This window comes from Lactuca virosa, chromosome 3 (genome assembly GCF_052849685.1).
Source record: "Lactuca virosa cultivar CGN04683 chromosome 3, Lactuca_virosa_CGN04683_v6, whole genome shotgun sequence".
Lineage (NCBI taxonomy): Eukaryota > Viridiplantae > Streptophyta > Magnoliopsida > Asterales > Asteraceae > Lactuca > Lactuca virosa.
In genome coordinates this window covers 297,628,993-297,643,152 of record NC_136428.1, presented here as the reverse complement: position 1 = coordinate 297,643,152, position 14,160 = coordinate 297,628,993, and positions in this window count along the sequence as shown.

The following is a 14,160-nucleotide window of genomic DNA, read 5'->3' as shown; positions in this document are numbered from 1 at the left end:
AATTGAGCTGAGTGTTCACCATTTTCCATAGGCTGCGCCAAAAATGGGTAAGTCCCCTTCGGGAACTTATCTAGACGTGCTCCTTGCTCCAAGCTTCGATTTGACTGGTTGTAGGCCCGAAACGGAGATTGGTAGCCAAAGTTATGGCCATTTCCGTGAAGCCCTTTAGTCACACGATCGTGGGCCTCTAGGAACGCAAGGGCCCGATCCTCCACACTAGGTCCCACATCATCCCATCCTGGGTGGACAAAATTCGACCTCGAATGTGCACCATGGTCATCATCAGAAGAATCCCCATAATAAGGAAGCAAATGCTTTACATTGAAAACATCGGAACAACGAATGTGGCTTGGCAACTGTAGACGGTAAGCATTGGAATTAATCTTCTCCACAATCTCCACCGGTCCAATCTTCTTAGCTGACAGCTTGTTGTACTCACCAACCGAAAAATGATCTTTAGTCAAAACAGCCCAAACAAAGTCACCTACTTCAAAATCAACTTGTCTGCGTTTTTTATATGCATCTTGCTTGTACTTGGAGTTAGCTCGGACCAAGTTGTCATGAACAGCCTTATGAACATCATGCAGTCCTCCAACAAAATCCTGCACTTTCTTTGGAACAAACCTAGAAACAGGCAGTGACATCAAATCAAGTGGTCCCCGTGGCTGAGCAGAATAGACCACCTGGAATGGACTATATCCAGTACTTCGGTTGATAGCATGATTATGAGCAAACTCAGCTTGACAAAGCTTCTGATCCCAGGTCTTCACATGATCACCCACTAAACACCGCAAAATATTACCAAGGGATCGATTGACAACCTCTGTTTGGCCATCCGTTTGAGGATGATATGCACTACTAAAATTGAGCTGAGTGTTCACCATTTTCCATAGGCTGCGCCAAAAATGGGTAAGTCCCCATCGGGAACTTATCTAGACGTGCTCCTTGCTCCAAGCTTCGATTTGACTGGTCGTAGGCCCGAAACGGAGATTGGTAGCCAAAGTTATGGCCATATCCATGAAGCCCCTTTAGTCACACGATCATGGGCCTCTAGGAACGCAAGGGCCCGATCCTCCACACTAGGGCCCGCATCATCCCCTCCTGGGTAGACAAAATTTGACCTCGAATGTGCACCCTGGTCATCATCAGAAGAATCTTCATAATAAGGAAGCAAATCCTTTACATTGAAAACATCGGAACAACGAATGTGGCTTGGCAACTGTAGACGGTAAGCATTGGAATTAATCTTCTCCACAATCTCCACCGGTCCAATCTTCTTAGCTGACAGATTGTTGTACTCACCAACCGAAAAACGATCTTTAGTCAAAACAGCCCAAACAAGGTCACCTACTTCAAAATCAACTTGTCTGCGTTTTTTATCTGCATCTTGCTTGTACTTGGAGTTAGCTCGGACCAAGTTGTCATGAACAGCCTTATGAACATCATGCAGTCCTCCAACAAAATCATGCACTTTCTTTGGAACAACCCTAGAAACAGGCAGTGACATCAAATCAAGTGGTCCCCGTGGCTGAACAGAATAGACCACCTGGTATGGACTATATCCAGTACTTCGGTTGACAGCATGATTATGAGCAAACTCAGCTTGACAAAGCTTCTGATCCCAGGTCTTCACATGATCACCCACTAAACACCGCAAAATATTACCAAGGGATCGATTGACAACCTCTGTTTGGCCATCCGTTTGAGGATGACATGCACTACTAAAATTGAGCTGAGTGTTCACCATTTTCCATAGGCTGCGCCAAAAATGGGTAAGTCCCCTTCGGGAACTTATCTAGACGTGCTCCTTGCTCCAAGCTTCGATTTGACTGGTCGTAGGCCCGAAACGGAGATTGGTAGCCAAAGTTATGGCTATTTCCACGAAGCCCCTTTAGTCACACGATCGTGGGCCTCTAAGAACGCAAGGGCCCGATCCTCCACACTAGGGCCCGCATCATCCCCTCCTGGGTAGACAAAATTCGACCTCGAATGTGCACCATGGTCATCATCAGAAGAATCCCCATAATAAGGAAGCAAATGATTTACATTGAAAACATCGGAACAACGAATGTGGCTTGGCAACTGTAGACGGTAAGCATTGGAATTAATCTTCTCCACAATCTCCACCGGTCCAATCTTCTTAGCTGACAGCTTGTTGTACTCACCAACCGAAAAACGATCTTTAGTCAAAACAGCCGAAACAAAGTCACCTACTTCAAAATCAACTTGTCAGCCTTTTTTATCTGCATCTTGCTTGTACTTGGAGTTAGCTCGGACCAAGTTGTCATGAACAGCCTTATGAACATCATGCAGTCCTCCAACAAAATCCTGCACTTTCTTTGGAACAACCCTAGAAACAGGAAGTGACATCAAATCAAGTGGTCCCCGTGGCTGAACAGAATAGACCACCTGGAATGGACTATATCCAGTACTTCGGTTGATAGCATGATTATGAGCAAACTCAGCTTGACAAAGCTTCTGATCCCAGGTCTTCACATGATCACCCACTAAACACCGCAAAATATTACCAAGGGATCGATTGACAACCTCTGTTTGGCCATCCCTTTGAGGACGATATGCACTACTAAAATTGAGCTGAGTGTTCACCATTTTCCATAGGCTGCGCCAAAAATGGGTAAGTCCCCTTCGGGAACTTATCTAGACGTGCTCCTTGCTCCAAGCTTCGATTTGACTGGTCGTAGGCCCGAAACGGAGATTGGTAGCCAAAGTTATGGCCATATCCGTGAAGCCCCTTTAGTCACACGATCATGGGCCTCTAGGAACGCAAGGGCCCGATCCTCCACACTAGGGCCCGCATCATCCCCTCCTGGGTAGACAAAATTTGACCTCGAATGTGCACCATGGTCATCATCAGAAGAATCCCCATAATAAGGAAGCAAATGCTTTACATTGAAAACATCGGAACAACGAATGTGGCTTGGCAACTGTAGACGGTAAGCATTGGAATTAATCTTCTCCACAATCTCCACCGGTCCAATCTTCTTAGCTGACAGCTTGTTGTACTCATCAACCGAAAAACGATCTTTAGTCAAAACAGCCCAAACAAAGTCACCTACTTCAAAATCAACTTGTCTGCATTTTTTATCTGCATCTTGCTTGTACTTGGAGTTAGCTCGGACCAAGTTGTCATGAACAGCCTTATGAACATCATGCAGTCCTCCAACAAAATCCTGCACTTTCTTTGGAACAACCCTAGAAACAGGCAGTGACATCAAATCAAGTGGTCCCCGTGGATGAACAGAATAGACCACCTGGAATGGACTATATCCAGTACTTCGGTTGATAGCATGATTATGAGCAAACTCAGCTTGACAAAGCTTCTGATCCCAGGTCTTCACATGATCACCCACTAAACACCGCAAAATATTACCAAGGGATCGATTGACAACCTCTGTTTGGCCATCCGTTTGAGGATGATATGCACTACTAAAATTGAGCTGAGTGTTCACCATTTTCCATAGGCTGCGCCAAAAATGGGTAAGTCCCCTTCGGGAACTTATCTAGACGTGCTCCTTGCTCCAAGCTTCGATTTGACTGGTCGTAGGCCCGAAACATAGATTGGTAGCCAAAGTTATGGCCATTTCCGTGAAGCCCCTTTAGTCACACGATTGTGGGCCTCTAGGAACGCAAGGGCCCGATCCTCCACACTAGGGCCCGCATCATCCCCTCATGGGTAGACAAAATTCAACCTCGAATGTGCACCATGGTCATCATCAGAAGAATCCCCATAATAAGGAAGCAAATGTTTTACATTGAAAACATCGGAACAACGAATGTGGCTTGGCAACTGTAGACGGTAAGCATTGGAATTAATCTTCTCCACAATCTCCACCGGTGCAATCTTATTAGCTGACAGCTTGTTGTACTCACCAACCGACAAACGATCTTTAGTCAAAACAGCCCAAACAAAGTCACCTACTTCAAAATCAACTTGTCTGCATTTTTTATCTGCATCTTGCTTGTAATTGGAGTTAGCTCGGACCAAGTTGTCATGAACAGCCTTATGAACATCATGCAGTCCTCCAACAAAATCCTGCACTTTCTTTGGAACAACCCTAGAAACAGGCAGTGACATCAAATCAAGTGGTCCCCGTGGATGAACAGAATAGACCACCTGGAATGGACTATATCCAGTACTTCGGTTGATAGCATGATTATGAGCAAACTCAGCTTGACAAAGCTTCTGATCCCAGGTCTTCACATGATCACCCACTAAACACCGCAAAATATTACCAAGGGATCGATTGACAACCTCTGTTTGGCCATCCGTTTGAGGATGATATGCACTACTAAAATTGAGCTGAGTGTTCACCATTTTCCATAGGCTGCGCCAAAAATGGGTAAGTCCCCTTCGGGAACTTATCTAGACGTGCTCCTTGCTCCAAGCTTCGATTTGACTGGTCGTAGGCCCGAAACATAGATTGGTAGCCAAAGTTATGGCCATTTCCGTGAAGCCCCTTTAGTCACACGATTGTGGGCCTCTAGGAACGCAAGGGCCCGATCCTCCACACTAGGGCCCGCATCATCCCCTCATGGGTAGACAAAATTCAACCTCGAATGTGCACCATGGTCATCATCAGAAGAATCCCCATAATAAGGAAGCAAATGTTTTACATTGAAAACATCAGAACAACGAATATGGCTTGGCAACTGTAGACGGTAAGCATTGGAATTAATCTTCTCCACAATCTCCACCGGTCCAATCTTATTAGCTGACAGCTTGTTGTACTCACCAACCGACAAACGATCTTTAGTCAAAACAGCCCAAACAAAGTCACCTACTTCAAAATCAACTTATCTGCGTTTTTTATCTGCATCTTGCTTGTACTTGGAGTTAGCTCGGACCAAGTTGTCATGAACAGCCTTATGAACATCATGCAGTCCTCCAACAAAATCCTGCACTTTCTTTGGAACACCCCTAGAAACAGGCAGTGACATCAAATCAAGTGGTCCGCGTGGATGAACAGAATAGACCACCTGGAATGGACTATATCCAGTACTTCGGTTGATAGCATGATTATGAGGAAACTCAGCTTGACAAAGCTTCTGATCCCAGGTCTTCACATGATCAACCACTAAACACCGCAAAATATTACCAAGGGATCGATTGACAACCTCTGTTTGGTCATCCGTTTGAGGATGATATGCACTACTAAAATTGAGCTGAGTGTTCACCATTTTCCATAGGCTGCGCCAAAAATGGGTAAGTCCCCTTCGGGAACTTATCTAGACGTGCTCCTTGCTGCAAGCTTCGATTTGACTGGTCGTAGGCCCGAAACGGAGATTGGTGGCCAAAGTTATGGCCATTTCCGTGAAGCTCCTTTAGTCACACGATCGTAGGCCTCTAGGAACGCAAGGGCCCGATCCTCCACAATAGGGCCCGCATCATCCCCTCCTGGGTAGACAAAATTCGACCTCGAATGTGCACCATGGTCATCATCAGAAGAATCCCCATAATAAGGAAGCAAATGATTTACATTGAAAACATCGGAACAACGAATGTGGCTAGGCAACTGTAGACGGTAAGCATTGGAATTAATCTTCTCCACAATCTCCACCGGTCCAATCTTCTTAGCTGACAGCTTGTTGTACTCACCAACCGAAAAACATTCTTTAGTCAAAACAGCCCAAACAAAGTCACCTACTTCAAAATCAACTTGTCTGCGTTTTTTATCTGCATCTTGCTTGTACTTGGAGTTAGCTCGGACCAAGTTGTCATGAACAGCCTTATGAACATCATGCAGTCCTCCAACAAAATCCTGCACTTTCTTTGGAACAACCCTAGAAACAGGCAGTGACATCAAATCAAGTGGTCCCCGTGGCTGAACAGAATAGACCACCTGGAATGGACTATATCCAGTACTTCGGTTGATAGCATGATTATGAGCAAACTCAGCTTAACAAAGCTTCTGATCCCAGGTCCTCACATGATCACCCACTAAACACCGCAAAATATTACCAAGGGATCGATTGCCAACCTCTGTTTGGCCATCCGTTTGAGGATGATATGCACTACTAATATTGAGCTGAGTGTTCACTATTTTCCATAGGCTGCGCCAAAAATGGGTAAGTCCCCTTCGGGAACTTATCTAGACGTGCTCTTTGCTCCAAGCTTCGATTTGACTGGTCGTACGCCCGAAACGGAGATTGGTAGCCAAAGTTATGGCCATTTCCGTGAAGCCCCTTTAGTCACACGATCGTGGGCCTCTAAGAACGCAAGGGCCCGATCCTCCACACTAGGGCCCGCATCATCCCCTCCTGGGTAGACAAAATTTGACCTCGAATGTGCACCATGGTCATCATCAGAAGAATCCCCATAATAAGGAAGCAAATGCTTTACATTGAAAACATCGGAACAACGAATGTGGCTTGGCAACTGTAGACGGTAAGCATTGGAATTAATCTTCTCCACAATCTCCACCGGTCCAATCTTCTTAGATGACAGCTTGTTGTACTCACCAACCGACAAACGATCTTTAGTCAAAACAGCCGAAACAAAGTCACCTACTTCAAAATCAACTTGTCTGCGTTTTTTATCTGCATCTTGCTTGTACTTGGAGTTAGCTCAGACCAAGTTGTCATGAACAGCCTTATGAACATCATGCATCGCTCCAACAACATCCTGCACTTTCTTTGGAACAACCCTAGAAACAGGCAGTGACATCAAATCAAGTGGTCCCCGTGGCTGAACAGAATAGACCAAGTGGAATGGACTATATCCAGTACTTCAGTTGATAGCATGATTATGAGCAAACTCAGCTTGACAAAGCTTCTGATCCCAGGTCTTCACATGATCAACCACTAAACACCGCAAAATATTACCAAGGGATCGATTGACAACCTCTGTTTGGCCATCCGTTTGAGGATGATATGCACTACTAAAATTGAGCTGAGTGTTCACCATTTTCCATAGGCTGCGCCAAAAATGGGTAAATCCCCTTCGGGAACTTATCTAGACGTGCTCCTTGCTGCAAGCTTCGATTTGACTGGTCGTAGGCCCGAAACGGAGATTGGTGGCCAAAGTTATGGCCATTTTCATGAAGCTCCTTTAGTCACACGATCGTGGGCCTCTAGGAACGCAAGGGCCCGATCCTCCACACTAGGGCCCGCATCATCCCCTCTTGGGTAGACAAAATTCGACCTCGAATGTGCACCATGGTCATCATGAGAAGAATCCCCATAATAAGGAAGCAAATGCTTTACATTGAAAACATCGGAACAACGAATGTGGCTTGGCAACTGTAGACGGTAAGCATTGGAATTAATCTTCTCCACAAGTTGTCATGAACAGCCTTATGAACATCATGCAGTCCTCCAACAAAATCATGCACTTTCTTTGGAACAACCCTAGAAACAGGCAGTGACATCAAATCAAGTGGTCCCCGTGGCTGAACAGAATAGACCACTTGGAATGGACTATATCCAGTACTTCGGTTGATAGCATGATTATGAGCAAACTCAGCTTGACAAAGCTTCTGATCCCAGGTCTTCACATGATCACCCACTAAACACCGCAAAATATTACCAAGGGATCGATTGACAACCTCTGTTTGGCTATCCGTTTGAGGATGATATGCACTACTAAAATTGAGCTGAGTGTTCACCATTTTCCATAGGCTGCGCCAAAAATGGGTAAGTCCCCTTCGGGAATTTATCTAGACGTGCTCCTTGCTCCAAGCTTCGATTTGACTGGTCGTAGGCCCGAAACGGAGATTGGTAGCCAAAGTTATGGCCATTTCCGTGAAGCCCCTTTAGTCACACGATCGTGGGCCTCTAGGAACGCAAGGGCCCGATCCTCCACACTAGGGCCCGTATCATCCCCTCCTGGGTAGACAAAATTCGACCTCGAATGTGCACCATGGTCATCATCAGAAGAATCCCCATAATAAGGAAGCAAATGCTTTACATTGAAAACATCGGAACAACGAATGTGGCTTTGCAACTGTAGACAGTAAGCATTGGAATTAATCTTCTCCACAATCTCCACCGGTCCAATCTTCTTAGCTGACAGCTTGTTGTACTCACCAACCGAAAAACGATCTTTAGTCAAAACAGCCCAAACAAAGTCACCTACTTCAAAATCAACTTGTCTGCGTTTTTTATCTGCATCTTGCTTGTACTTGGATTTAGCTCGGACCAAGTTGTCATGAACAGCCTTATGAACATCATGCAGTCCTCCAACAAAATCCTGCACTTTCTTTGGAACAACCCTAGAAAAAGGCAGTGACATCAAATCAAGTGGTCCCCGTGGCTGAACAGAATAGACCACCTGGAATGGACTATATCCAGTACTTCGGTTGATAGCATGATTATGAGCAAACTCAGCTTGACAAAGCTTCAGATCCCAGGTCTTCACATGATCACCCACTAAACACCGCAAAATATTACCAAGGGATCGATTGAAAACCTCTGTTTGGCCATCCGTTTGAAGATGATATGCACTACTAAAATTGAGCTGAGTGTTCACCATTTTCCATAGGCTGCGCCAAAATGGGTAAGTCCCCTTCGGGAACTTATCTAGACGTGCTCCTTGCTCCAAGCTTCGATTTGACTGGTCGTAGGCCTGGAACGGAGATTGGTAGCCAAAGTTATGGCCATTTCCGTGAAGCCCCATTAGTCACACAATCATGGGCCTCTAAGAACGTAAGGGCCCGATCCTCCACACTAGGGCCCGCATCATCCCCTCCTGGGTAGACAAAATTCGACCTCGAATGTGCACCATGGTCATCATCAGAAGAATCCCCATAATGAGGAAGCAAATGCTTTACATTGAAAACATCGGAACAACGAATGTGGCTTGGCAACTGTAGACGGTAAGCATTGGAATTAATCTTCTCCACAATCTCCACCGGTCCAATCTTCTTAGCTGACAGCTTGTTGTACTCACCAACCGAAAAACGATCTTTAGTCAAAACAGCCGAAACAAAGTCACCCACTTCAAAATCAACTTGTCTGCGTTTTTTATCTGCATCTTGCTTGTACTTGGAGTTAGCTCGGACCAAGTTGTCATGAACAGCCTTATGAACATCATGCAGTCCTCCAACAAAATCCTGCACTTTCTTTGGAACAACCCTAGAAACAGGCGTCCCCGTGGCTGAACAGAATAGACCACCTGGAATGGACTATATCCAGTACTTCGGTTGATAGCATGATTATGAGCAAACTCAGCTTGACAAAGCTTCTGATCCCAGGTCTTCACATGATCACCCACTAAACACCGCAAAATATTACCAAGGGATCGATTGACAACCTCTGTTTGGCCATCCGTTTGAGGATGATATGCACTACTAAAATTGAGCTGAGTGTTCACCATTTTCCATAGGCTGCGCCAAAAATGGGTAAGTCCCCTTCGGGAACTTATCTAGACGTGCTCCTTGCTCCAAGCTTCGATTTGACTGGTCGTAGGCCCGAAACGGAGATTAGTGGCCAAAGTTATGGCCATTTCCGTGAAGCCCCTTTAGTCACACGATCGTGGGCCTCTAGGAACGCAAGGGCCCGATCCTCCACACTAGGGCCCGCATCATCCCCTCCTGGGTAGACAAAATTCGACCTCGAATGTGCACCATGGTCATCATCAGAAAATCCCCATAATAAGGAAGCAAATGCTTTACATTGAAAACATCGGAACAACGAATGTGGCTTGGCAACTGTAGACGGTAAGCATTGGAATTAATCTTCTCCACAATCTCCACCGGTCCAATCTTCTTAGCTGACAGCTTGTTGTACTCACCAACTGAAAAACGATCTTTAGTCAAAACAGCCCAAACAAAGTCACCTACTTCAACATCAACTTGTGTGCGTTTTTTATCTGCATCTTGCTTGTACTTCGAGTTAGCTCGGACCAAGTTGTCATGAACAGCCTTATGAACATCATGCAGTCCTCCAACAAAATCCTGCACTTTCTTTGGAACAACCCTAGAAACAGGCAGTGACATCAAATCAAGTGGTCCCCGTGGCTGAACAAAATAGACCACCTGGAATGGACTATATCCAGTACTTCGGTTGATAGCATGATTATGAGCAAACTCAGCTTGACAAAACTTCTGATCCCAGGTCTTCACATGATCACCCACTAAACACCGCAAAATATTACCAAGGGATCGATTGACAACCTCTGTTTGGCCATCCGTTTGAGGATGATATGTACTACTAAAATTGAGCTAAGTGTTCACCATTTTCCATAGGTTGTGCCAAAAATGGGTAAGTCCCCTTCGGGAACTTATCTAGACGTGCTCCTTGCTCCAAGCTTCGATTTGACTGGTCGTAGGCCCGAAACGGAGATTGGTGGCCAAAGTTATGGCCATTTCCGTGAAGCCCCTTTAGTCACATGATCGTGGGCCTCTAGGAACGCAAGGGGCCGATCCTCCACACTAGGGCCCGCAACATCCCCTCCTGGGTAGACAAAATTCGACCTCGAATGTGCACTATGGTCATCATCAGAAGAATCCCCATAATAAGGAAGCAAATGCTTTACATTGAAAACATCGGAACAACGAATGTGGCTTGGCAACTATAGACGGTAAGCATTGGAATTAATCTTCTCCACAATCTCCACCGGTCCAATCTTCTTAGCTGACAGCTTGTTGTACTCACCAACCGAAAAACGATCTTTAGTCAAAACAGCCCAAACAAAGTCACCTACTTCAAAATCAACTTGTCTGCGTTTTTTATCTGCATCTTGCTTGTACTTGGATTTAGCTCGGACCAAGTTGTCATGAACAGCCTTATGAACATCATGCAGTCCTCCAACAAAATCCTGCACTTTCTTTGGAACAACCCTAGAAACAGGCAGTGACATCAAATCAAGTGGTCCCCGTGGCTGAACAGAATAGACCACCTGGAATGGACTATATCCAGTACTTCGGTTGATAGCATGATTATGAGCAAACTTAGCTTGACAAAGCTTCAGATCCCAGGTCTTCACATGATCACCCACTAAACACCGCAAAATATTACCAAGGGATCGATTGAAAACCTCTGTTTGGCCATCCGTTTGAGGATGATATGCACTACTAAAATTGAGCTGAGTGTTCACCATTTTCCATAGGCTGCGCCAAAATGGGTAAGTCCCCTTCGGGAACTTATCTAGACGTGCTCCTTGCTCCAAGCTTCGATTTGACTGGTCGTAGGCCCGGAACGGAGATTGGTAGCCAAAGTTATGGCCATTTCCGTGAAGCCCCTTTAGTCACACAATCATGGGCCTCTAAGAACGCAAGGGCCCGATCCTCCACACTAGGGCCCGCATCATCCCCTCCTGGGTAGACAAAATTCGACCTCGAATGTGCACCATGGTCATCATCAGAAGAATCCCCATAATAAGGAAGCAAATGCTTTACATTGAAAACATCGGAACAACGAATGTGGCTTGGCAACTGTAGACGGTAAGCATTGGAATTAATCTTCTCCACAATCTCCACCGGTCCAATCTTCTTAGCTGACAGCTTGTTGTACTCACCAACCGAAAAACGATCTTTTGTCAAAACAGCCGAAACAAAGTCACCTACTTCAAAATCAACTTGTCTGCGTTTTTTATCTGCATCTTGCTTGTACTTGGAGTTAGCTCGAACCAAGTTGTCAAGAACAGCCTTATGAACATCATGCAGTCCTCCAACAAAATCCTGCACTTTCTTTGGAACAACCCTAGAAATAGGCAGTGACATCAAATCAAGTGGTCCCCGTGGCTGAACAGAATAGACCACCTGGAATGGACTATATCCAGTACTTCGGTTGATAGCATGATTATGAGCAAACTCAGCTTGACAAAGCTTCTGATCCCAGGTCTTCACATGATCACCCACTAAACACCGCAAAATATTACCAAGGGATCGATTGACAACCTCTGTTTGGCCATCGGTTTGAGGATGATATACACTACTAAAATTGAGCTGAGTGTTCACCATTTTCCATAGGCTGCGCCAAAAATGGGTAAGTCCCCTTCGGGAACTTATCTAGACGTGCTCCTTGCTCCAAGCTTCGATTTGACTGGTCGTAGGCCCGAAACGGAGATTGGTAGCCAAAGTTATGGCCATTTCCGTGAAGCCCCTTTAGTCACACGATCGTGGGCCTCTAGGAATGCAAGAGCCCGATCCTCCATAGTAGGGCCCGCATCATCCCCTCCTGGGTAGACAAAATTCGACCTCGAATGTGCACCATGGTCATCATCAGAAGAATCCCCATAATAAGGAAGCAAATGCTTTACATTGAAAACATCAGAACAACGAATGTGGCTTGGCAACTGTAGACGGTAAGCATTGGAATTAATCTTCTCCACAATCTCCACCGGTCCAATCTTCTTAGCTGACAGCTTGTTGTACTCACCAACCGAAAAACGATCTTTAGTCAAAACAGCCTAAACAAAGTCGCCTACTTCAAAATCAACTTGTGTGCGTTTTTTATCTGCATCTTGCTTGTACTTGGAGTTAGCTCGGACCAAGTTGTCATGAATAGCCTTATAAACATCATGCAGTCCTCCAACAAAATCCTGCACTTTCTTTGGAACAACCCTAGAAACAGGCAGTGACATCAAATCAAGTGGTCCCCGTGGCTGAACAGAATAGACCACCTGGAATGGACTATATCCAGTACTTCGGTTGATAGCATGATTATGAACAAACTCAGCTTGACAAAGCTTCTGATCCCAAGTCTTCACATGATCACCCACTAAACACCGCAAAATATTACCAAGGGATCGATTGACAACCTCTGTTTGGCCATCCGTTTGAGGATGATATGCACTACTAAAATTGAGCTGAGTGTTCACCATTTTCCATAGGCTGCGCCAAAAATGGGTAAGTCCCCTTCGGGAACTTATCTAGACGTGCTCCTTGCTCCAAGTTTCGATTTGACTGGTCGTATGCCCGAAACGGAGATTGGTAGCCAAAGTTATGGCCATTTCTGTGAAGCCCCTTTAGTCACACGATCTTGGGCCTCTAGGAACACAAGGGCCCGATCCTCCACACTAGGGCCCGCATCACCCCTCCTGGGTAGACAAAATTCGACCTCGAATGTGCACCATGGTCATCATCAGAAAATCCCCATAATAAGGAAGCAAATGCTTTACATTGAAAACATCGGAACAACGAATGTGGCTTGGCAACTGTAGACGGTAAGCATTGGAATTAATCTTCTCCACAATCTCCACCGGTCCAATCTTCTTAGCTGACAGCTTGTTGTACTCACCAACTGAAAAACGATCTTTAGTCAAAACAGCCCAAACAAAGTCACCTACTTCAACATCAACTTGTGTGCGTTTTTTATCTGCATCTTGCTTGTACTTCGAGTTAGCTCGGACCAAGTTGTCATGAACAGCCTTATGAACATCATGCAGTCCTCCAACAAAATCCTGCACTTTCTTTGGAACAACCCTAGAAACAGGCAGTGACATCAAATCAAGTGGTCCCCGTGGCTGAACAAAATAGACCACCTGGAATGGACTATATCCAGTACTTCGGTTGATAGCATGATTATGAGCAAACTCAGCTTGACAAAACTTCTGATCCCAGGTCTTCACATGATCACCCACTAAACACCGCAAAATATTACCAAGGGATCGATTGACAACCTCTGTTTGGCCATCCGTTTGAGGATGATATGTACTACTAAAATTGAGCTGAGTGTTCACCATTTTCCATAGGTTGTGCCAAAAATGGGTAAGTCCCCTTCGGGAACTTATCTAGACGTGCTCCTTGCTCCAAGCTTCGATTTGACTGGTCGTAGGCCCGAAACGGAGATTGGTGGCCAAAGTTATGGCCATTTCCGTGAAGCCCCTTTAGTCACATGATCGTGGGCCTCTAGGAACGCAAGGGGCCGATCCTCCACACTAGGGCCCGCAACATCCCCTCCTGGGTAGACAAAATTCGACCTCGAATGTGCACTATGGTCATCATCAGAAGAATCCCCATAATAAGGAAGCAAATGCTTTACATTGAAAACATCGGAACAACGAATGTGGCTTGGCAACTATAGACGGTAAGCATTGGAATTAATCTTCTCCACAATCTCCACCGGTCCAATCTTCTTAGCTGACAGCTTGTTGTACTCACCAACCGAAAAACGATCTTTAGTCAAAACAGCCCAAACAAAGTCACCTACTTCAAAATCAACTTGTCTGCGTTTTTTATCTGCATCTTGCTTGTACTT